The 22168-nt window shown below is 42.4% G+C and overlaps 1 long non-coding RNA gene across 1 annotated transcript; it reads right to left on the minus strand.

Annotated features, from left to right (window-relative positions):
- Positions 1-20833: 20833 nt before the first annotated feature.
- Positions 20834-21899, minus strand: LOC148981683 (uncharacterized). The gene is made up of 2 exons (XR_016168177.1): positions 21629-21899; positions 20834-21547 (listed from the first exon to the last, which is right to left on the minus strand). It is a non-coding gene; the product is annotated as an uncharacterized LOC148981683 (long non-coding RNA).
- Positions 21900-22168: the final 269 nt, after the last annotated feature.

Here is a 22168-nt window from a genome sequence, read left to right on the forward strand (position 1 = left end):
GGATCTTTGGAGTGGGTTGAATTTGCTGGGATCTTTGGAGTGGGTTGAATTTGCTGGGATCTTTGGAGTGGGTTGAATTTGCTGGGATCTTTGGAGTGGGCTGAGAGGATCTTGCTGGAAAAGGGTGCAACGGTGATTTGTGAGAATACAAGCTGGAAACGTGAACTGGATGTGAAGCGAGTGAATTGTGGAGATTGAGTCAAGACTGGAGAATGCTATCATTCTAGAGAGGAAGATAAGTAATGAAACACCGGATTTGTGTGAATGCATGTCTTGCACTGAATTGAATAAGGAATTGTGAAGTGTATTGACCATAAATATAATTGTCACTTAAGACAAAGTGTGAATTTAGTCATCATTGAAATCCTGATATCTTCTTCTGAGTGTGAAAGAGTATTTAAGATGTTGTTTTCCATGCTGTGAGAAGTCATCTGCATCTTTTCATCTCCTGAGTGTTGATTCAGCGTAACAGTGGAAGGATTGATCATTGGGTGAGTGCTGGCCTTATTGCGCTGAGATTGTGAGTGGATATGCAGTGCCTGAATTGAAGTGTCGCATAGTATTGGACTTGACGTGAAGTTGCAGTGTGTGTGGATGTATGTTTAACCGCCAGTATTCCCCAGTTCACATTCTCACCCAGTGTATGCTGAACGAAGCCCTCAGTGTTGAATGTGTATGTCCCACTCCGGCCACAAGCTCCGGTTGATACTGTAGAGGAGTATGTTTGCCCTATATAACTTGTTCTATTTAAATAGAAGGATCCTTTGCCACTGCCTTATTGTGTGCTGCCTGTTCAGAGGAGAGACACACCCCAGCCTCAGTGCTGCCTGCTTGGAGCAACCTAGTCCAGCCGTAAGCCTGGTTCTCCAATATACAGAAGGAACATGTTTGCACCTGTATCAAATGCTCTGTCTGTTTAAATATTTAAGATTCTTATGCCACTGCCTTCTTGTGTGCTGCCTGTTCAGAGGAGAGACACACCCCAGCCGCAGCGCTGCCTGTTCAGAGCCACCCGCTCCAGCCGTAAGGCCTTGCTCCACTGTAATAGAAGTGAACCTGTAAAATTGTCCTTGTCTTGGATTAGAGGATGCCTTTTGCTTCTGGCTGGAGCCGCCAAGGGAGGAAAGACGCACGGAGGACCTCGCACCTGTTGTCCAGCGACGCTACAGGAGAGCACTCTACACGGAGGAGACGTGCGTACCTGGCTACCTACCTGGCTGGCAGCGAATCCCCCTCCTGGTCCTCATCGCCCCTGTGCTGACCACCTACTGAATAGTCGACGCCCGTGAACGTACTGACCTGTCCACCCACCGGTTCTCCAGTGAGGCCTTGCCGCCATCTGAGACTCCGCTCACCTCTCCTGTGGAGAGAAACTTACCTGCCACCCACCTGTCCGGTGAAAGTCCCCTCCTGGTCTGTGGTCCCAGTCCTGGTCCGCCTGTCTTGCGCCTGAAAGGGTCAACTTACCACGATACTTGCCTGCTTGCCGGACCGGTGTTCGACCTCCTCCTCTGTGGCTGCCAGTGACACGGGTCGGTGTGGTGAACCCCTTGGTCTCCTTCTCCCTGACGAGAGATGCAAAGTCCACATAAAGACTTTTAATTCCTGCTTTTATTCAATAAAGATTGTTACTTTTAAAAATTCTACTTGTCTGTCTGGTCTCCTCCAGGTGGTCCTGGGTTTGAGGGGTGGGTGCAGTCTGGCTTGACTTGGGAGTCAAGACATTTTTAAAAATAAATCTGATTTGTCTGAAAGAAGAATGTCATACACCCCTAGGATGACTTGAAGTTGAGGGTGAGTAAATCATGGGGTAATTTTCATTTTTGGCTGAACTAACCCTTTTCTGAGCATTAAAAAGCACTAAAGCCAACAATCAATAAAGCCCACCCTCAGTGGCATCTGCTGACAGTGGTCTGTTGATCTCCGCATTCCTCGTCAATGATGTGCATGTCCTCCAATGAACACAGACTTGGGATTCTGAACACCATTTCAATGACAGATTTGAAGAGTTGGTCAGCTGTTGTGAAGATGTTTAATTTACAGATTGCTAATTTTCTGCCAATGGCAAACTACAAAATGTGCAAAACAAAGAAAAAAAATGATTCGTCTAAAGCCTATAAGAAAAGGAATGTGAGGAGACAAACGCTGACCCAAAAGCTTCTGGAACAGCAGGCCTCATGAGTTCTGTTAACTGAAATGTTTTGACTATGTGTAATGGACGGAGGCCGGTAAGAGCTGTGCGTGTAAACCTCACTCCCCTGGCTTCTAGAAGCGCGTTAGTGGCTGGTCTTCAGCATCTTTAATGCCTCCCCACTCTGGTGAATCTGGTTTGAATCCCTCTCAGAGCGGGTCAAGTAGGACAGGTTACATTTGGTGCTGTGACACAGATGGGAGTGAGGTTTAAGGGGGTGAGTTGTAGGCCAGTAAGAGCTGTGTGTGTAAACCTCACTCCCCTGGCCTCAAGAGGGCTTTAGTTTCCTTGTTAGTGTGCCTGCCTCCCATACTAGAGACCTAGGTTTGAATCCCACTCGGAGTGGGTCACGTAGGACAGGTAACATACTGTACAGTATAGCAGTGTTCCCAACCCTGTTCCTGGCGGCACACCAACACTGCACGTATTCTTTGTCTCCATAATCAAACACACCTGATTCAACTCATCAGCTCATTAACCCATCTGATTATGAGCTGATGAGTTGAATCAGGTGTGTTTGATAAGGGCGACAAAGAATACGCGCATTGTTGGTGTGCCGCCAGGAACAGGGTTGGGAAACACTGCAGTATAGTATGCAAGCCTATAATTAGCAGATGTGCTCTAATTGTTACTGAAAAAAAATTAAATGAGTCTAAACTACTTAAGTTAGTTTGTCATTTTGTGCCTAGATTGCACTCTTCCCCTATATTGTCTCTTATTTGGCCTGTTGCTGCCAGACCATCCTCAGAATTGGGTCAAGTCAAAACGATACAAAGGTCAGTATCATTTGTAGAAAACCAGACGCAGACTCTTTTCATGAAACCTAGACAGGTAAGCCTAGCTCATATTGTCTCTTGTGAATCTCTGGTCTAATCTTGTTTCCCAACACTGAATCCGCAGCCAACTTTGGACTTTTGTCAGGGATTCCGTAATGTAATTTGTTTTCAATTTTTAGAAAATTGTAGAGTCCATCTCTAGAGATGTTATCCAATGATATCTATTTCTAGCAAGGTTAAGGCTAGAGGCTGTCTTACTCTTGCCCTTGTGTTCTCATGGTTTTATATTCCCATTCCTCTCATTATGTAAACAGTGATCATGTTGCATCAACTTCCCTATGTATCTACACTGATAAAATACAATGAATTTCATCCAACTATGGGAAGCAGTGGTTCTAGATCTAACTGTGAGCTTTTTAAATATATATATATATATATATATATATATATATAATTTTTTTTTTTTTAAATATGCATTTGGTTCCACATATCTGGTACATCTGGCACTGAGTAGCTCTGTCTGAATGCTCTCTCAGTATTTTATTTCTGCCCCCCTCATACAGAACAGACAGTTAACAGAAGTTGGCAGAGATCTTTATGCCAGTCTTTACGGGTCCTTCACCACTCTTAGCATGGAGTCAGGTGTGGTTCAAGAAAAATCAGGAAACCAGTTGTTGACTAAGGCAGCTGTGTCTGCCGTCCTGGCCTCTACCAGACGCCCACCGTGACTTTGCAAGGATTAGCTGGAACGGTCTTTCCCACAGCTCACAAGCCGTGCACAGCCCAAGCCAGATGTGCCTGTGAAAATCATTCATCACACTTTGTGCTCTCGTTTTTTCAGTCATTTCATCTTTTTGTTTGGAGGCCGTTCAATGAAAAGAACAAAAGGGCTGGTCACTTTCCGCTCCATTCTCATCTCGTCTCTTGGCAGCCATGTTGAAAAAAAGTTGAGATGATCGGTCTGATAGGCTGTCAGTCCATTGGAAAATATGAATGAGGTTAGGTTTGATATTGTGGTTGGAGATGGATGACTGATAGGAAGAGTGAGAAAGACAGGGGTCTGAGGTCATCACAGGATGTTCTGCACATAAATTACCATTAATCTCTATCTCAAGCTGACTCCACCCATGTCTCTCTTTTTCTCTCTTCTCTTGGTGTTTGTATTTTTCTACTTGCTTAACCCTTATGTGCTGTTGTGGCTTTTTTCAGCCACTAAGGGGTATTTTTTTTTTCTAGTCTTAATTTGGCCGTAACTTTTTCTTTGTTTCAGCAAATGGAATGATTTTTGGTGACAAATCTTATTTTGACACATATTTTCGGAAAATGCTTTGAAATTTTTCAAAAACTCAACAGTACACTCTGGGCAAATTCACTACCCTTTCGTTATGTTCGTGGCTGAAAAAAGCCACTACTTTAAACTGCTGTAAAAATGTATCAGATAAATATTTTTTTTCAAATTTTTTTGCATAAATCTATTAACCGACCTCAGTCTTGATCAAAACTACTAAATGTTTAAAAAAAAAATTCAGGATTTTAACTCTTTAATTGCCAAACTCATAAATGATGTCACTGATTTGGGAAAAAAAAACACAAAAAATGACTTATTTTCAATATAAAATATGATTGTGGACTGGATTTTTTTTCACCTTTTATCACAGTCTTGGACATGTCAAAGATTAGAAACAACATTGGTTTTGATGCATTGTTAGTTTTTGTGTAGCATCAGATTTTAACTTTTTCTCCCTCATTTACTGTTCATGGCTGTTTTTGCCCCATTGACTTCCATTATAACCACATTTTTTGATTGCAAAGCCATGACACCATAAAATCATGCATTTTTGATTGTTGATGGTTTTCCCTGTTGGGAAGAGGTAAAATTTGTAATTTTTACTGTTGATAACCAGGTGGAACCATTTAACCCTTTAGACAGGCCTGTGCAAAAAAAAGCTTAGTTTCTGGCTTTTACATAGAGTTATATAGAGTATAATAGCATATTACAGTGTGTATATGTGTGTGTGGGTGTGCGTGAGTGTGTGAGAGAGTGTGAGAACTCACCTTGATGCGTCTGAGAAAATAAAAATATACACTTCAGCTTTCAAAACTACATGGAGTAAACAAAAACAAAGTAAGTGTATTTATGCATCTGCTGCCTTCTGATGGTGAGAAATGCAGACTAAACAAAAACAAAGCAAGTGGATATAAACGCTTGTCATTTGAAGGTGAGAAGAGCAGCAAGCAACATGAGAGAGGGCTTGACTTGTAGTGAAGTTTTAGAGATGATTATGCAGTCTGACCCCTCCAGCGAGCTGCAGGAGGTATTGTCTTCTCACTCTGACCGCAGACTCAGGACAGTCAGATCCTGGTTTGGATGTGGCACCCTCACCATCATCTCAAGCTTCCACTGAAGGCGAGGAGGATTCAGATGATCCTGGCTTTGGATGGACTGGGAGAATCTTGAGAGGGACATGGTGGCTCTGAAAATCGCATGACCACTGCGATTATCCCACAGGCAACGTGTGGACTCCCCTCTGGATCTGTAGACGCCGGCCAAAATCAGTAGCCCCATGTAGGCACAGAGATCTGTGGAGTCCACAGATCCAGGATCCTCTGAATCCTCCTCGCCTTCAGTGGTCATTCCTCGCCGTTCAACTGTCAGTACAATTCACGTTTCTACAGCTGAGCCTACAGTTTTCTAGCTAGCGATGCCTTCAACACAGAAATGCATAGGCTACTACCTGGATGCGATCATGTACAAAACAGATTGGTATCTTTATTTAAATTCCCCAAAAACGATCACATCAAGAAGAGGTTTTTAGAGAGCCAACCTTTATGAAGAGCTGAGGATCACCGCCAACGCCCGCCTCTGTAGTGATCATTTTACACTGGATAGTTTTATAAACTTTCCTCAGAGACAACTGGGATTCACTGATAATCCGCTGTTAATGGTGAACGGCGAACCGACAATCTCCCGCCTCAGCGTTCATTCTCCCGTCCCGAAAGCAGTCACCGTTCACGCAGCCAGTGGACACGCCCCCAGCATTTGAGAACAGAGATAACTGCTCATTTTTTCATGATTTTGATAGCTTATTTTATGTACTTGACGGGTTTTTTTATCATTCAAATTTGGCTGGGTGGCTAATAACACATTTTTCTGTGGTGTGACAAACTCAGAACACATACTTAATTTTGACTTTACAGGGACTTTAAACATATTTAAAGTCTCCCTCTGGTTACTGTAATGACTCACAATGCACTGGAAGAAATGTTGCTTGAAAGAGCACATCATCCCTCCCCTTAAATTAAATACCACCAGCTCAGGGGGATATGGTCATTTGTTCACTCTTTAGGGTTTTCCCTTGCCACCTTGCTTTGTGGAAGTAAGCTATTTTCTGTGAATGTGCAAACAGTGCTTCCCATTCGGGCAAATTAAGTGAAGTTGCGCGTCAGTGTCACGTGATCCACTGGAGCTCACACAAGAGTCTAACGTCAATCTGACAATTCAAACATTGCAACTGGCTTTATGACAGAAATTAAAAAGTTTCACATTAAATCCAACGGGGGAATTTATTACATTTCAACTGGGCCATTGCAGGGCTACGACTGTGTTACACTAATCCACTAATAAATCCGACACTATATATTGTGAGTTGCCTACTGGAGTATTTTTGTTTACTTTCAGTTATCCACCCTCAGTCAGATCAGCTGAATTCATTAAAGATGGTTATTGTTTCCTTTCCAGGTTGTTTTGCTGCTTGAGAGCTTGTATCTGCATAGCTTTACTGCAATCAAGATGTGGAGAATGCTCTTGATCTCTTATAGAGAAACTGAGGTATGCTAGTAGCTACTGTTTGTGCAGTGCGGTATCTTGAATACAAATGCATTGTTTTGTTTTTTTTGTTTTTTTTTACTTCTTCTCAAATAAGCCATTACCTTTAGAGAAGTAAATCTTAGATGAGAAATATACCTCATCTAAAATTAAAATTGTGTGGTTTTGAGTGACATAAGGCGTGACATTATCCCGTTCTGCCTTCCATTATACGGAATAGCCGAAACGTTTGGTTTTTACTCGCTCTATAAAACAGCTCAAAACAGCTTTGCCATAATGTTAATAAATTACATTTTAAAATATGTCATTTTGTTTTCACTGTGTTATTTTGTGAAATAAATGCATTCTTGGCGAGTAAAAGAGTCAAGTCAAGTCACCTTTATTTATATAGCACTTTAACAATACAGATTGTATCAAAGCAGCTTCACAGTGATAACATGAAAATAATACACAGATCAATATTGTTGAATATTAAATTTCCCCAATATGCAAGCCAAAAGCCAAGGCAACAGTGGCAAGGAACCAAAACTCCATCAGGTGATTGAATGGAGAAAAAAACCTTGGGAGAAACCAGGCTCAGTCGGGGGCCAGTTCTCCTCTGATAATGATTCGGGAATCATTACAAAACAAATTAGATCGAAATATTAAGAGTATTTGTCCATTTCCATCTGTTTGGAAGTCAAAGTAATCATGCCGGTTTGGAGACGAGATGTTGAGGATCAGTGCCGATGGCTGTCGTGTCAATGAGATGGGTTAAGGATGAGTCGGGATGGGTCCAGGCGCAGGTCCACCACAGAGGGTCCCTCTGGATAAACAGAGAAACTAATATTAGTGTAGACACCATCCTTCTTATGATGTACCAAGTACATCAGGATTCACGGGACGTTTTCCCGGTTCCAGCTGATCTAAACTATGCAGCCTAAATTGAATTTAGGAAGTCTATAGTGTATTATGTGAATGCTAGGCCAAAGAGATGTGTTTTTAGTCTAGAATTGAACTGTCAGAGTGTGTCTGCTTCCCGGACAATGTTAGGAAGATCGTTCCAGAGTTGTGGGGCTAAATATGAAAAGGATCTACCGCCTGCAGTCGATTTCGATATTCTAGGTATCATCAACTGGCCAGAGTTTTGAGATCGCAATAGACGTGATGGACTATAATATGTCAAGAGCTCACTCAAGTACCGTGGAGCTAAACCATTTAGTGCTTTGTAAGTCATCAGCAATATTTTAAAATGTATACAATGTTTAATAGGCAGCCAATGCGGTGTTGACAGAACCGGCCTAATATGGTCATACTTCCTGGTTCTGGTAAGAACTCGAGCTGCTGCGTTTTGAACTAGCTGTAGTTTGTTTATTAAGCGTGCAGGGAAACCACCCAGTAGAGCATTACAATAATCTAGCCTTGATGTCATGAACGCATGAACTAATTGTTTCGCATTTGTCAATGAGAGCATATGGCGTGATTTAGATATATTTTTAAGATGGAAAGATGCGGTTTTACAGGTACTAGACACGTGACTTTCAAATGAGAGATTGGTATCAAAGAGCACACCCAGGTTCCTAACCGATGACGAAGACTTAACAGAGCAGCCATCAAGAGTTAGACAGTATTCTAAGCTGTTATGTGTGGAAGTTTTTTGTCCAATAATTAGAATTTAGTAGTAGGAAATTACTAGTCATCCAATTTTTTATATCAGCTATGCATTCCGTTAATTTTGTGAATTGGTAAGTTTTGTTAGGTTTTGAGCATTACAGAGAAATTCCATGTTTCCTAAGGATATCTCCTAATGGCAGCATGTACAGAATGAATAGCAGCAGTCCCAGTACTGAGCCTTGTGGTACGCCATACTGAACTTGTGATCGATAAGACATCTCTTCATTTACTGCTACAAACTGATATTTGTCAGATAAGTATGATTTAAACCATGCTGATGCAATTCCACAGGAGTATGTTTTTTATTTTTATTTTTCCTCCACTGCTTTAGTGTCCATTAATCAGAAAGCACCATGCTAGCTAGGTGATGTTTTGAAGCAGTAACTACGCAGGGATATGGCCATTATGGTAACTCTTGATGTTTTGAGGTTTGCAGCTGATGGTGCTACAATCATGGCTAATAGCAACTCCTCATTATGTTTCAAACAATTATAACAAATTACAGGTTGAACACAATCAGCTTCTCTGTGGACATACCCACTTTTGCGATTGTAGGTGCTTTAACGTATTGTATCATCACTCTAATCATCATCATTGTTAGTCAGTGGGTGCTGTGCAGTTTCTGAGTGGACGTATTACTGATCTGCAGTCAGAGAACAAAAGATCATCACCTCCTTCAATCCTGTATGGATCTCTTTCAAGTCCTAACAGTGTATAGCAGAGAGTAGATGATTTATCCTCCTTTGACTGATCTAGGATCTGTTTGTCATTCTTAATGTAGTAGGAGGGGAATCCTTATCCGCTGGTGGCGTCATAACCTTTATATGAGAGGGGCTGGACGAAGTAAATGGGCGCGGTGTATTTAAGTGCGTAGATGGGAAGCCCTAGAACGTAGGCTGCGTCATTCCCCGCCCCTCATCCGGTTCTTCGCATCACTGTAGCTGGGTGACTGCTTGTAGCTGTGTGACGGCGTGCCCTCGGAGTTGCGTCAAGCACTCACCTGAAAGCTTAAGAACAGCCACGAATGCATCCCGACAACGCGATGCACGTGTAATTCTTTTGTGTCTCTGCATACCACATGGTGGTCAACGCAGGTCGTGCTGCTGTTTTTCATGATTTGGTTTGGTGCGATGTGAATTTAGTAGTTTTTTTGGGGTTTTTTTGTTGTTGTTTCGTTTCTTTTTGGTTATGCCATTTCAACATCGAGGTTGACTAGTGCGACGGGGCCGTTGGCCGTGTGGTGTAAATACACCATTGTGTTCTCGTACTTAGTGGACCGCAATATTGACGAGATAGGCGGATTAATTGTGTATCCACTAATTCTGTCAACCATTTCATAATTCTGTCTACCTGAATGTTGTGGCAACTTTGTAAACTGTACTGTTCCCACTAATTTTTTTTGTTTCTTTTTTTGGTTCCAGCCAAGGCTGAGTGCGCCGAGGGGGAGGCTAGACACTTGGGTGAACACATTTGTCGTGAGTGTGGAGCACCAGGGTGGAACACGTCTTTCCCTTTTTGTTTGCTTTGCACACTGAAGTGGTTGAGAGCACATTTGATTTTTTTTGCTAGGCTGCCACCCCCAAGGTAATGTACGCCTTGTAATGGTTATATTTTTTTTATAATTATTTTCTCTGTTTGTTTTTGTCTGGGAACTACAGTATATATTTTTTTCCATCTGGAATTTGATGTGATCTTGTGTTTGGATCCAGTGTGTCCGGAGAAAGGCCGTGTTCTTAACTTAATGCTAACTTTACTCTTTAAATAAAAGTGTCATTTATATTGTGCTTCCCTGATGCCAGTGGAATGAATTTCTTAATCAAATAAAAACACTAATCTATTTATTGTACCAAGCGACTCTGTTTTTTGTTTACCGCACCACCGAACCTGTGTTCCTTGACTTCCTTGGGTGAAACTCCCGAGGTGGCGTAGTCATTAGTATTTGAATTCAAAATATATTGAATGTATTGGCCAGGTTACAAACTGGCGTAGTCGGCAGGGTTGGTTGCATTGCATTATTAAAGCAGAGTCGTGGAGTAAGTTTTTGTTTTTTTTTGGTGTTTTTTTGTTATTTGTTTGGTGTATTGAAAAACAGCAGCCGACTCTGTCTCTGAGGTGATGCCCAAGCCCTGGACCAATTGAGGTCCCATCTGAACGAACGCCTTTCCTTGGATGTCTCCTTGTGTTTTTCTCCTCTTTTGTCTCTGTTCTGTTTAGTAATGGAGGAAGAACTGATGCAACTTAGAGACATTGTGCTACAACTGAGAGCTGAAAATGAACGTCTGCGCCAGGAGCCAGCAGCAACGGTGTCAGAGTCGATTCCGGCCCTCTGCGACAATACTGCAGTAAGACCATCTACCAGCAGGGCTGCGGAGGGTATTGGAACTGCTACTGAGAGACTTGTTCTTATCCCACGGGATAGAAAATGCCCTATGTTTCGAGGTAACTCTGGTATGAATGTTGACGAGTGGGTTGAGGAGGCACGTGCATGTATGCGAGCTCGTCATTTGACTCCTGTTGATCAGGCTTTCTTTTTAGTTGATCATTTGGAGGGGGAGGCCAGGGATGAAATTAAATATCGTTCAGATGCAGAGCGGGGAGACCCAGAAATTATTATTAAGATTTTGCAAGAATTGTATGGCTGTTGTCAATCATATGTTGCATTACAGGAGGCTTTCTTTTCCAGAAAACAGCAAGAGGGGGAGAGTCTTCATGAGTTTTCTTTGGCTTTGATGCGCCTTCTAGACCTGGTAAAACGTGTTGCACCAGCGGGCACGTTGAATTTCGAAGTGCTATTACGTGACCAATTTATCGAGCATGTTTCTGATTGTTCTCTTCGCAGAGAGTTAAAACAACTGGTGCGTAGTAAGCCCACAAGTACCCTGTTGGATGTTAGAGGAGAGGCCATTAGGTGGGAGCGGGAGGGCATGCCCGGGGGGGTTCGAGGTCGTAGTCACTCTGTTCCATCGGTCTATGGCCTTCAGTATGGGGTTCAGGGGGGTTCCTCTACCATGTTGGGTAATGGCTCATTAGGCTCAGAACTGGGGGATCTTAAAGCAATTCTGAAGCAACAGCAAGACCAGCTTAATCAGTTAACCCAAAGTATCGCTTTGCTTCAGAATAATCAGAGGTATGTGAGACCACCCCGTGATGGCCCTGTAATTTGTAGGAGATGTCAGCGTCCGGGACACTTTGCAAGGGAGTGTGATGGTGCAAGGGTTCCCTTTCGTCCCCGATCTCACTCTGTAGCGTTACCCTCTCCATCTAGTACTGGACCCCTACCCTCCCAACAGGGGTCGGAAAACTAATGCCCACCGAACCGTTGAGCCGCAGCTCGGGTGGGGCCCTTACAGGCTCTTGTGTTGTAAATAGTGCGAGTAGTGTAACAAACTTAATGTCCTCCTGCCCCCATATAGATATTCTTATGGGTGGACTGAAGGTGTCCTGTTTATTGGACACCGGCTCTATGGTGTCTACTGTCACCGAGAGTTTCTTTTTGCAACACTTTAAGACAGGGAGTTTACAGGCTTGCAGGTGGCTTCAGCTTAAGGCTGCTAATGGCCTGGCCATTCCTTATTTGGGTTATCTAGAGGTAGATGTTTTCTTGTGCGGTAGAGTCATACCAGGTTGTGGCATACTTGTAGTAAAAGATCCTCCCGGGGGTGTCCGTGTCCCGGGGGTCCTTGGGATGAACGTAATTAGCAAATGCTACGAACTTTTGTTTTTGCAACATGGACCTGCTTTGTTTGAGTTACCAACTGTGTCTCAGGCACCTGGTCATGTGTTCCAAGCCTTACAGCAGTGTTATCAGGCAGGTGTTGAACCCTGCCCTGATGTGAAGAGTGTTGTTAAATTAAGTCAGGGTAGGGTTCAGCGTATTCCAGGGGGCGTGACCAAGTTTGTCAGGGCGACATGTGCAGATCACTTGTCTGGTAGCACTGCCTTATTTGAGCCTCTCGACTCTGGCCTGCCAGGTGGCCTGTTAGCATCTCCCTCTTTGGTACGGGTGTTTGGGGGTACAGTTTATGTTCCTATGGTAAATGTGGGCACTACTGATGTTCTTCTCTATGCTCGCACCCAATTAGGTTATCTGCGTAGGGTGGATGTTGTCAGTTTGCCTGAGGGCGTAGCTGAGTTGAGGGCCATTGAAGTTGTGGGTTCATCTCCCAGCTCAATTAGTAGTCACATAGATGCCCTTGATTTATCTAATCTTAGCAGAGAGGAGGCCCAACAGGTAAGGGCATTGTTGGTTGAGTACCAAGCAGTGTTTTCGGCTCATGAGGGAGATTTGGGCTGCACTAGTCTTATATCCCATGAAATCCCCCTGTTAGATGCCGTTCCGGTTCGGCAACGCTATAGGCGGTTACCACCATCTGAGTATGAGGTTGTTAAAGCCCATATCAATCAACTGCTGGAGACGCAGGTTGTTAGGGAGAGCTGCAGTCCCTATGCGTCCCCCATTGTGGTGGTGCGGAAAAAGGATGGTAGCCTTCGTCTCTGCGTGGACTACCGTCAATTAAATCAAAAGACTCGTAAAGATGCGTTTCCGCTACCACGCATTGAAGAATCGTTGGATGCCCTTTCTGGGGCCCATTGGTTCTCTACTCTTGACTTAGTCAGCGGTTACAATCAAGTTCCTGTGGCAGAGAAGGATAAAGCCAAAACAGCCTTCTGTACTCCTTTTGGATTATTCGAGTTCAACCGTATGCCTTTCGGCCTCTGCAACGCCCCAAGTACTTTCCAGCGACTCATGCAACGCTTGTTTGGAGAACAGCATTGTCAATCTCTCTTACTTTACCTTGATGATGTTGTGGTTTTCTCTTCTTCCATCCCACAGCATCTGGAACGATTAGAGGGGGTGTTAAGCCGACTGAGACAAGAAGGACTCAAAGCAAAGCTGGAGAAGTGCACCTTTCTAAAGCAGGAGGTTGGCTATTTGGGGCATGTCATCTCCAGCGCTGGTGTCTCTACGGACCCAGGGAAAATCGAGGCTGTGGCGCAGTGGCGACGTCCAAGCCAGGTGTCGGAGCTGCGTTCGTTCCTTGGATTTACCAGCTATTACCGGCGCTTCGTGGAGGGCTTCGCGAAGATAGCTGCACCCCTCCATAAGTTAGTAGCAGAGTTGACTGGTACCAAGGCCCGGAAAAGGACCGGACAAGGATTGGCGGAGGCCTGGACAGAAGCCTGTGAGCGGAGCTTCGAGGAATTGAAAGCTAAACTTACATCCAGCCCAGTATTAGCATATGCCAATTTCACACTACCCTTCATCCTGGAAATAGACGCTAGTCATAGTGGCCTGGGAGCAGTCTTGTCGCAAGAACAGGACGGCAAGGTCCGGCCAATAGCCTACGCAAGTCGTGGTCTTCGTCCCCCTGAACGTAACATGCTTAATTATAGTTCAATGAAATTAGAGTTTCTGGCCCTGAAATGGGCAGTCACTGAGAAGTTCCGTGAGTATCTCTTAGGGCAAAAGTGTATCATCTACACCGATAATAATCCCTTGAGTCATCTTGCCTCGGCTAAGTTGGGGGCCACGGAGCAGCGATGGGTGGCCCAATTGGCCTGTTTTGACTATGAGATTCGATACCGGTCTGGCAGAGTAAACAGGAACGCGGATGCGTTATCCCGACAGTATCAACCAGAGAACATCACCACCTCTGTTCCAGAATTACTCCAACAGACCGGAGTGATACCATCATCTCAGGTAACTCAAACGGTCATCTTCGCCCTACCCCATCACTCTGCCTCTGATATATGTTCTCTCCAGTGGTCAGACCCTGTTATCCAAGCGATTTGGACCCTTCGAAAACAGAAGAGTTACCCTGGGTTAACGATGCGTCAAGCACTATCCTCCCAGGCGTTGGCGTTATTACGGCACTGGGATCGTCTGGTGGAGATTGATGGGGTCTTACACCGTCGCACTTTTCGACCTAATGGGGGTGAGGAGGTGTTTCAAGTAGTCCTACCAGCAGCGTTGAAGCAAGAGGTACTTACCCAGCTACACCATGATCATGGGCATCAGGGGGTGGAACGGACAATGGAGTTGGTCCGTCAACGCTGCTTTTGGCCCGGAATGGCAGCAGAGGTAAAGCGCTGGTGCCAGGAGTGCGAGAGGTGTCAGGTGGCGAAGCATATAAACCCCTCTGCCCCTAGCTTCATGGGACATCTGTTGGCTTCACGGCCCAATGAGATTTTGGCCATGGACTTTACCGTGTTGGAGCCCTCAAATAACGGCCTAGAAAATGTACTTGTCATGACAGACATTTTTAGTAAGTTTACAGTGGCCATACCCACCCGGGACCAGAGGGCCTCTACGGTGGCCAAGGTTCTCGTGACCGAGTGGTTTTACAAGTTCGGAGTACCTAGCCGGCTCCACTCCGACCAGGGTCGCAGTTTTGAGGGCAACCTAATTCAACAGCTTTGCCATCTGTATGGAGTTACACGGTCACGGACCACACCGTACCACCCTGCTGGCAACGGTCAATGCGAGCGTTTCAATAGGACAATGCATAACCTGCTGCGCACCCTACCTGCTTCAAGAAAAAGAGACTGGGCATCCTGCCTTCCTCAGCTAGTCTTTTGTTACAACACTACTCCACATCAGTCGACTGGGGAGTCTCCACACTTCTTGATGTTTGGTCAAGATCCCCAACTACCAGTAGACTTCTTGTTGGGCAGAGTACGGGAGTCCGGGACCGGTACAGTGCATGACTGGATTCAGGAACATGAGAGTCGACTGCAGGTCGCATTTGAGGGGGCTAGAGAAAGACTGGCAAGTGCTGCCGCACGTCGCAAGGACTATCACGACAAGGGGGTGAAGGAAATGCCTCTATCTGAGGGTCAGCGCGTTTACCTGCGTAATGTTGGGGTAAGGGGCCGGAACAAAATTCAAGATCTGTGGAGCTCTGTGGATTATCAGGTGCTGAGGGTACCCAAAGATAAAGGAGTGGTGTACACAATCGCACCCGTGAATGATCTTGGGAAGGTACGACATGTACATCGGACAATGTTGAAAGCACAACTACAGCCAGAGCCCCAGAACACCTCTCAGGACCAACCATCTGCACCACTGGAGCCATCTCAGGAGGATGTGAATGAGGAGGATTTGTGGCTGGTATTGCCTGCACGTTCGGATGATCCCAGTTCAAGTGCTGGCCCTAGGAGAGATTCTTGTAATCGGTCGACAGTAACAGAGGTCGAAAGGCTGCCTCCGGTGATGCCAGTCGCCCGGGAGGCAAGGCCATTGACCCCTCATACTGCTCCAATTGACCATCCAGGTCCAACCGTGCCTGAGGAGACTCGACCATCCTTACGACGGACGGCTCGCTTGACTGCGGGACAACATTCCAATTTGTACCATCTTCCTCAGACGGCACAGGGGGGCGCAAGAGGGACTGTTTGCTCTTCCAGGGCTGCGTCTCAGGTAGTTCCGGTTTTGTTTAGGCCCTGGCGTTGGCCAGATTAAATGCTAGTTTGGCCATTAATTCCATCTCTACTTTTCCTGTTTGAATCAGCTTATCGTCGGGGCGCCGATAAAAGAAGGGGGGGGGGGGTGGAATGTAGTAGGAGGGGAATCCTTATCCGCTGGTGGCGTCATAACCTTTATATGAGAGGGGCTGGACGAAGTAAATGGGCGCGGTGTATTTAAGTGCGTAGATGGGAAGCCCTAGAACGTAGGCTGCGTCATTCCCCGCCCCTCATCCGGTTCTTCGCATCACTGTAGCTGGGTGACTGCTTGTAGCTGTGTGACGGCGTGCCCTCGGAGTTGCGTCAAGCACTCACCTGAAAGCTTAAGAACAGCCACGAATGCATCCCGACAACGCGATGCACGTGTAATTCTTTTGTGTCTCTGCATACCACATGGTGGTCAACGCAGGTCGTGCTGCTGTTTTTCATGATTTGGTTTGGTGCGATGTGAATTTAGTAGTTTTTTTGGGTTTTTTTTGTTGTTGTTTCGTTTCTTTTTGGTTATGCCATTTCAACATCGAGGTTGACTAGTGCGACGGGGCCGTTGGCCGTGTGGTGTAAATACACCATTGTGTTCTCGTACTTAGTGGACCGCAATATTGACGAGATAGGCGGATTAATTGTGTATCCACTAATTCTGTCAACCATTTCATAATTCTGTCTACCTGAATGTTGTGGCAACTTTGTAAACTGTACTGTTCCCACTAATTTTTTTTTGTTTCTTTTTTTGGTTCCAGCCAAGGCTGAGTGCGCCGAGGGGGAGGCTAGACACTTGGGTGAACACATTTGTCGTGAGTGTGGAGCACCAGGGTGGAACACGTCTTTCCCTTTTTGTTTGCTTTGCACACTGAAGTGGTTGAGAGCACATTTGATTTTTTTTGCTAGGCTGCCACCCCCAAGGTAATGTACGCCTTGTAATGGTTATATTTTTTTTATAATTATTTTCTCTGTTTGTTTTTGTCTGGGAACTACAGTATATATTTTTTTCCATCTGGAATTTGATGTGATCTTGTGTTTGGATCCAGTGTGTCCGGAGAAAGGCCGTGTTCTTAACTTAATGCTAACTTTACTCTTTAAATAAAAGTGTCATTTATATTGTGCTTCCCTGATGCCAGTGGAATGAATTTCTTAATCAAATAAAAACACTAATCTATTTATTGTACCAAGCGACTCTGTTTTTTGTTTACCGCACCACCGAACCTGTGTTCCTTGACTTCCTTGGGTGAAACTCCCGAGGTGGCGTAGTCATTAGTATTTGAATTCAAAATATATTGAATGTATTGGCCAGGTTACATTAATCTATCATATCCCTCTGTTTTTCAGCATTACCATCATTGCTTTGCTGAAGCAGGAATGATGTAAAGCCCACCTCTGCCCCAGATAATAACACTTCACAATGATAGAACGTCCTGTTAAATAAAATGTGTTATTACACGCTCTATCATCTGCCTGCTCAGAGGGGATTTTGTATACCTGTCAGGATGAAATAATGGGATTGTTTTGAGAGACAATGTTTTCCTACACAGGTGTCATCCTGTTCCAGCGTATAGAGGACTTGTCTTGTACATGGAGATGGAGGCTCATTTCAGCTCCCTGTCTGGTCTTTCATTTACTTTCTTCCATTTTCCGCTCGCAAGACTCGGGAGAAGTAGACCACTCTGAAATCAAAGGCATAGAAGAGTGCGAGAGCTTTTTGAGCAATCATTCTGCCGCTTTATCGTGACTGCCTCGTTCTTGGGCTATTTTAGTTCTGTGCAGCGGCTGTTAGCTTGATCTGAAGAACATCTGCTTTTGTCCTCCTCCCTTTCAACAGTGGGGAGAATGTTGACTACAAGCACATATGGCTTGCTGTGTTTCTGTGTAGAGATAGGTGCCATATTGTGTTTCTGTGCTGTCTGGTTTGACAGTCTTGTTTTATTATCATTATATCATATTTTGAATTTTTTTTTCTGCTTTGTTTTTTTTTGTTGTTGTTATTTTTAGTAATTTTAGTTTTTTTTAAAAAATGTGTCTATATATTTTATATTTATCAGTTTTTAGTGATCAGTTTTAGTATATTAATTAAATTAAAATGAAAAATGTTGTGTTGGCAACTAGCTGAAATAAAAAAAAGTGTATTATATTTTATTTTGGTTAACAATTATTTTAATTATAAGTAACAAAATAAACAATATATTTTTATGGTTTTATTTTTAGTTAAATATAATAATGCTGATCCATGAGTAGATTCGTAGTATTACTATTATATTTATAATGATACAATATATATTTTTTTTCAATTTTAAAGGCAGTGAGTTAAAATATTTATTATAGAGAATATCAGAGGGGATGTTGCATCACTGTGGTGAAATAGGGGTTCTGTTTTACTTATTTAAACCCAGTATTAAATGAAAATAATCTCTCATCTCTGTTGTAGGGCATCATTTTCATTTATTTGTGCTTGTCATTTGTCTGTGCTTTTTTTGTCTCTTGCTTTCCATCAGCGACAAGCGCAACAGTGTTTCTCCCCTCCCCACATGGCTTGATTTTAGAATCATTTGCTCTCCGATTGATGCAGGATAGGTTAAATTGCTGTTGAGAGAGGCTTTCACAAGCTCTGTAATTGAAGTAATTATAGGTTCCATCTGCTCCATGTTGAACAATGCTCTATAAACATTGTCACAAGTGAAATTATGTGAGACAAGCATGAGATCAAGTGCTTGGAGATGCAACTTGCAACTACTTCTTTTTAAATCTGTTTGAAGTGTCCAACATTTCAATATGGTTTGCAATTCTGATTTATGGCATTCCCATTTAGCTGCAATCTTTTGTTGGTGACGATTGGATAGGCAATTTTGATACTTGTGCTCTGATAAAAGCATGACCACTTATCTCCGCTCTCTATGTTTGGACTGACTGAGAGTGGAAAATATGCATGAAAAATGCTTCTTTCATCTTTTGAATAGACTCAAATGGCTAGCAATTTGCCTAATTAAATTTTCCTTTCTGTCAAAATGTTGTAGAATTTTGGACTTTTGCGCATATGATGCATGTTTAACGTTGTTCTGGAAATACCGCTTTGCTAAAAATCTCTTAAGACAAATTCTGCATAATAGTTTGGCTAGAGTTTTTTTTTTTCTCTTCTCGGATAAAACTATTTTTATTTACAGGGTCCTTGGTCACATGCAGAATAAACTTTCAAACAGACAGACAGACAAAGAGACAGACAGACAAAGAGACAGACAGACAAAGAGACAGACAGACAGACAGACAGACAGATAGATAGATAGATAGATAGATAGATAGATAGATAGATAGATAGATAGATAGATAGATAGACCATTTTTTAACCAGTGTCGTTTTTTCTATTACAGCTAAATAAGAACCAAAATAGTTATTGTCCAAATGCTTAGCCTGATGGTAGAAATACCGTCATAACAGTTTTTTTTTTTTTTTTTTTTTTTTTTTTGCTTAATGAGAGCAGTTTGTTGGATGCGCCATGAGGATTTAATGGAAATGTGCTTAGTATTGCTATATACAAAGCCATATTTGGTGTGTGGCTTTCTCAGATGCCTGGGTCTCTCATCTCCTTTACATCTGGATTTCATCAGATTAATGTTACGGCTTGTTAAAGTCACACATTTCCTCCACCAGTTCGCTGATTCGTATTAGGAGGAGAAACTGCATGACAAAGAAGTTTCTTATGTTTCTGAAACTCCAATGTTATAATCCTATATTTATATCAGAGAGGGTGAAATCTAAGGTTCAATCGTTCTATGTAGCGTGATCCTCATACTGGTGGTTTTATAGACCATGAACGTTATCTGACGCAGAGACACTTTATTTGTGCCTTTGGGAAAAATTAAACACACAATGGACTCCATTGACGGTCAAGAAAACAAATAGATATATCTATTAATATCTATTTTACACTATATTTATATATATATATATATATATATATATATATATATAGCGTAGACTATCATCTTTGTGATCCTCTGTTTGATCATAGCAAATTTTTTACTTTTTTTTTTTCAAAGCCCATGCTGCATTTCAAATTAATCTAGAAAGTGAAAAGAGATCTTTCATAGTTTCCCATTCCAATCATCAAATTGTCTTGATTCACTAAGAGCCTCATCAGCCCTCGTTCTGCAACTTGGTTTAATTTTCTGGGTCAATGACATATAAGAGTGTCCATGATAAAGAAAGGAAAAATATAGTATAAAACACATGTGCCAAGTTCTGTGAAATGTGCTCTTTGTATTAATCTTGGTTCACAATGGTTTAAAAAAAATCATTTTCAAGAAAAGTTTAAATTTAAAGGGGCGGTGTGTATTTTTAGCGACATCTAGCGGTTCAGTTGCGAGTTGCACTAAGGGCTCAGCCCACTGCTCACCCTCCCTTTCAAAGAAGCTACGGTGGGTAAAACGTGATCATCGTTATCTGTGACAGCAGAGAATAGCCAGAGTAAGCCATGTTTCTGTAACACAGTCCATTATAAACCACATCATGGATAAAGTTTACAAAGCCATAGTCAGATGAGGATCAAGAGTCTTAATATATAATATAAAAAACAATCAACTGATTGTCTCACAAATGTAACCAGCACATTTCTCCCCACACAGCAAACCCATAATGCACCGAGGGACAAGAGCCACATGAAACTATGCAACTATAGACCATTTTGCAAGATGTAAATGTAACAAGGGCCCTCAACGTAGGTTGGAGCAATGGACCAGTTTCTAGGTCGGTGGAGAACAGAATATTGGCAGTAAATGAATCACAGACATCAAGTAAGGAAAGTATTTGTAATTTTAAATTGAACAGTCACATACATAAAATGAAACAACAATAATAACAAAACAATAAAATAATACACAAATTATAAACCTTCTGTGGTCTTTGGAGTGTCTTATCTTATTCTTTCAAGGTTTAAATCCCTTTTTTTTCTTATATCAGTTTAATCAATGTTATCTATTTTGTCTCTGTTTACAGATGTCTTTAGTAAGACTCTTATTAGATTGTTCTGTATTTCTTTTGGACAGCTCCCTGTCTTTCGTTTTTTTATTTTAGAGTTTAAGGTTCTTATTCTACTCTGCTTGTTGTGCCATAATTTCCTATACCGTGTTTAAACAAACCAAAATAATCCCTTCAACAAAATAAAATGATGTAAACAATAATTTGACCAACTGAAACTTCTTGTCACAATGAAATGGTAATAGGAAATTCAATATTCACTTGTGACTCACATTCAATAACGTTAAATAAACAACACCCTTGTTTTAACTCTTTGTTTGAATTGTCTCTTGAATATCGTCCAGAAAATCCTTTAAGAGATCCAGTGGGTAAATGCGCAATCAGTTCAATCCTACCAGTTCGAAGAAGTGGTCCAAACAGAACAAAGCAAAGTCCTCCTAACTAAAGAAATTGATGTCTCTGGCGCAACGAAAACCTTGTGATACAGCAAAAATGTCTTTTCCCCAGGCTCAGAAATCAGCATTCAATTTTGGGTGGCTCGCCATCTCAAATCCATGAGAGAATTTTTCCAATGAAGCAGTAAACCTGACCAAATCCAGAGTTTCACAGGTTTTTTTTAAACACCTGTTTCAGATTCACAATCGGCTAGCATCTGCACTCAAATCAGCAATCACCATTCTAAAATGATTCATCATCGTCAACCACAAAATATTATAAAGTTGCTTATAACCTTATTAAATGAATTTTAACAATATAAACCTTATTAATCCATTTCTGCATCACTCATCTCGTGTTCAGCGCATCTCTCGTCTCGCGTTCAGCGCGTCTCGCACACTTCCGTGTGTCATGCGCTGACGTCATACGCAACTTGTGTACGTGTAATACATCACGTGTTCGGTGCTAAATTACAATGCATATTATTTCAATTTATATTAATTAATTCACAATGTATATGAATAGATCGTTTCAACTTTTTAATTTAAAGTTTAGCTATTAGAACATGCAATTATATTATCCAAATTTAACATGGGTTACATAAACAACACTGGTCCAGAAGCACTTCCTGTTTCAGTTTTTTAACACTACATAAAAGTTGGGATAAAATACAACCAACAGAACATATAAAACTGAATCAAAAAGTTAAACAAACATCTTTAAGATGTTTTTTTACATGTGAAATAAAGAAAACAGTTACAAACTGAAACAGGAAGTGTTTCTTGACCAGTGTTGTTTACATCTTGCAAAATGGTCTATATATTTTTTTCTAACAGGGTAATAAAAGTTTAGCTGGCTAAATAT

Source organism: Pimephales promelas, chromosome 4 (genome assembly GCF_988280905.1).
Source record: "Pimephales promelas chromosome 4, fPimPro1.hap1.1, whole genome shotgun sequence".
Lineage (NCBI taxonomy): Eukaryota > Metazoa > Chordata > Actinopteri > Cypriniformes > Leuciscidae > Pimephales > Pimephales promelas.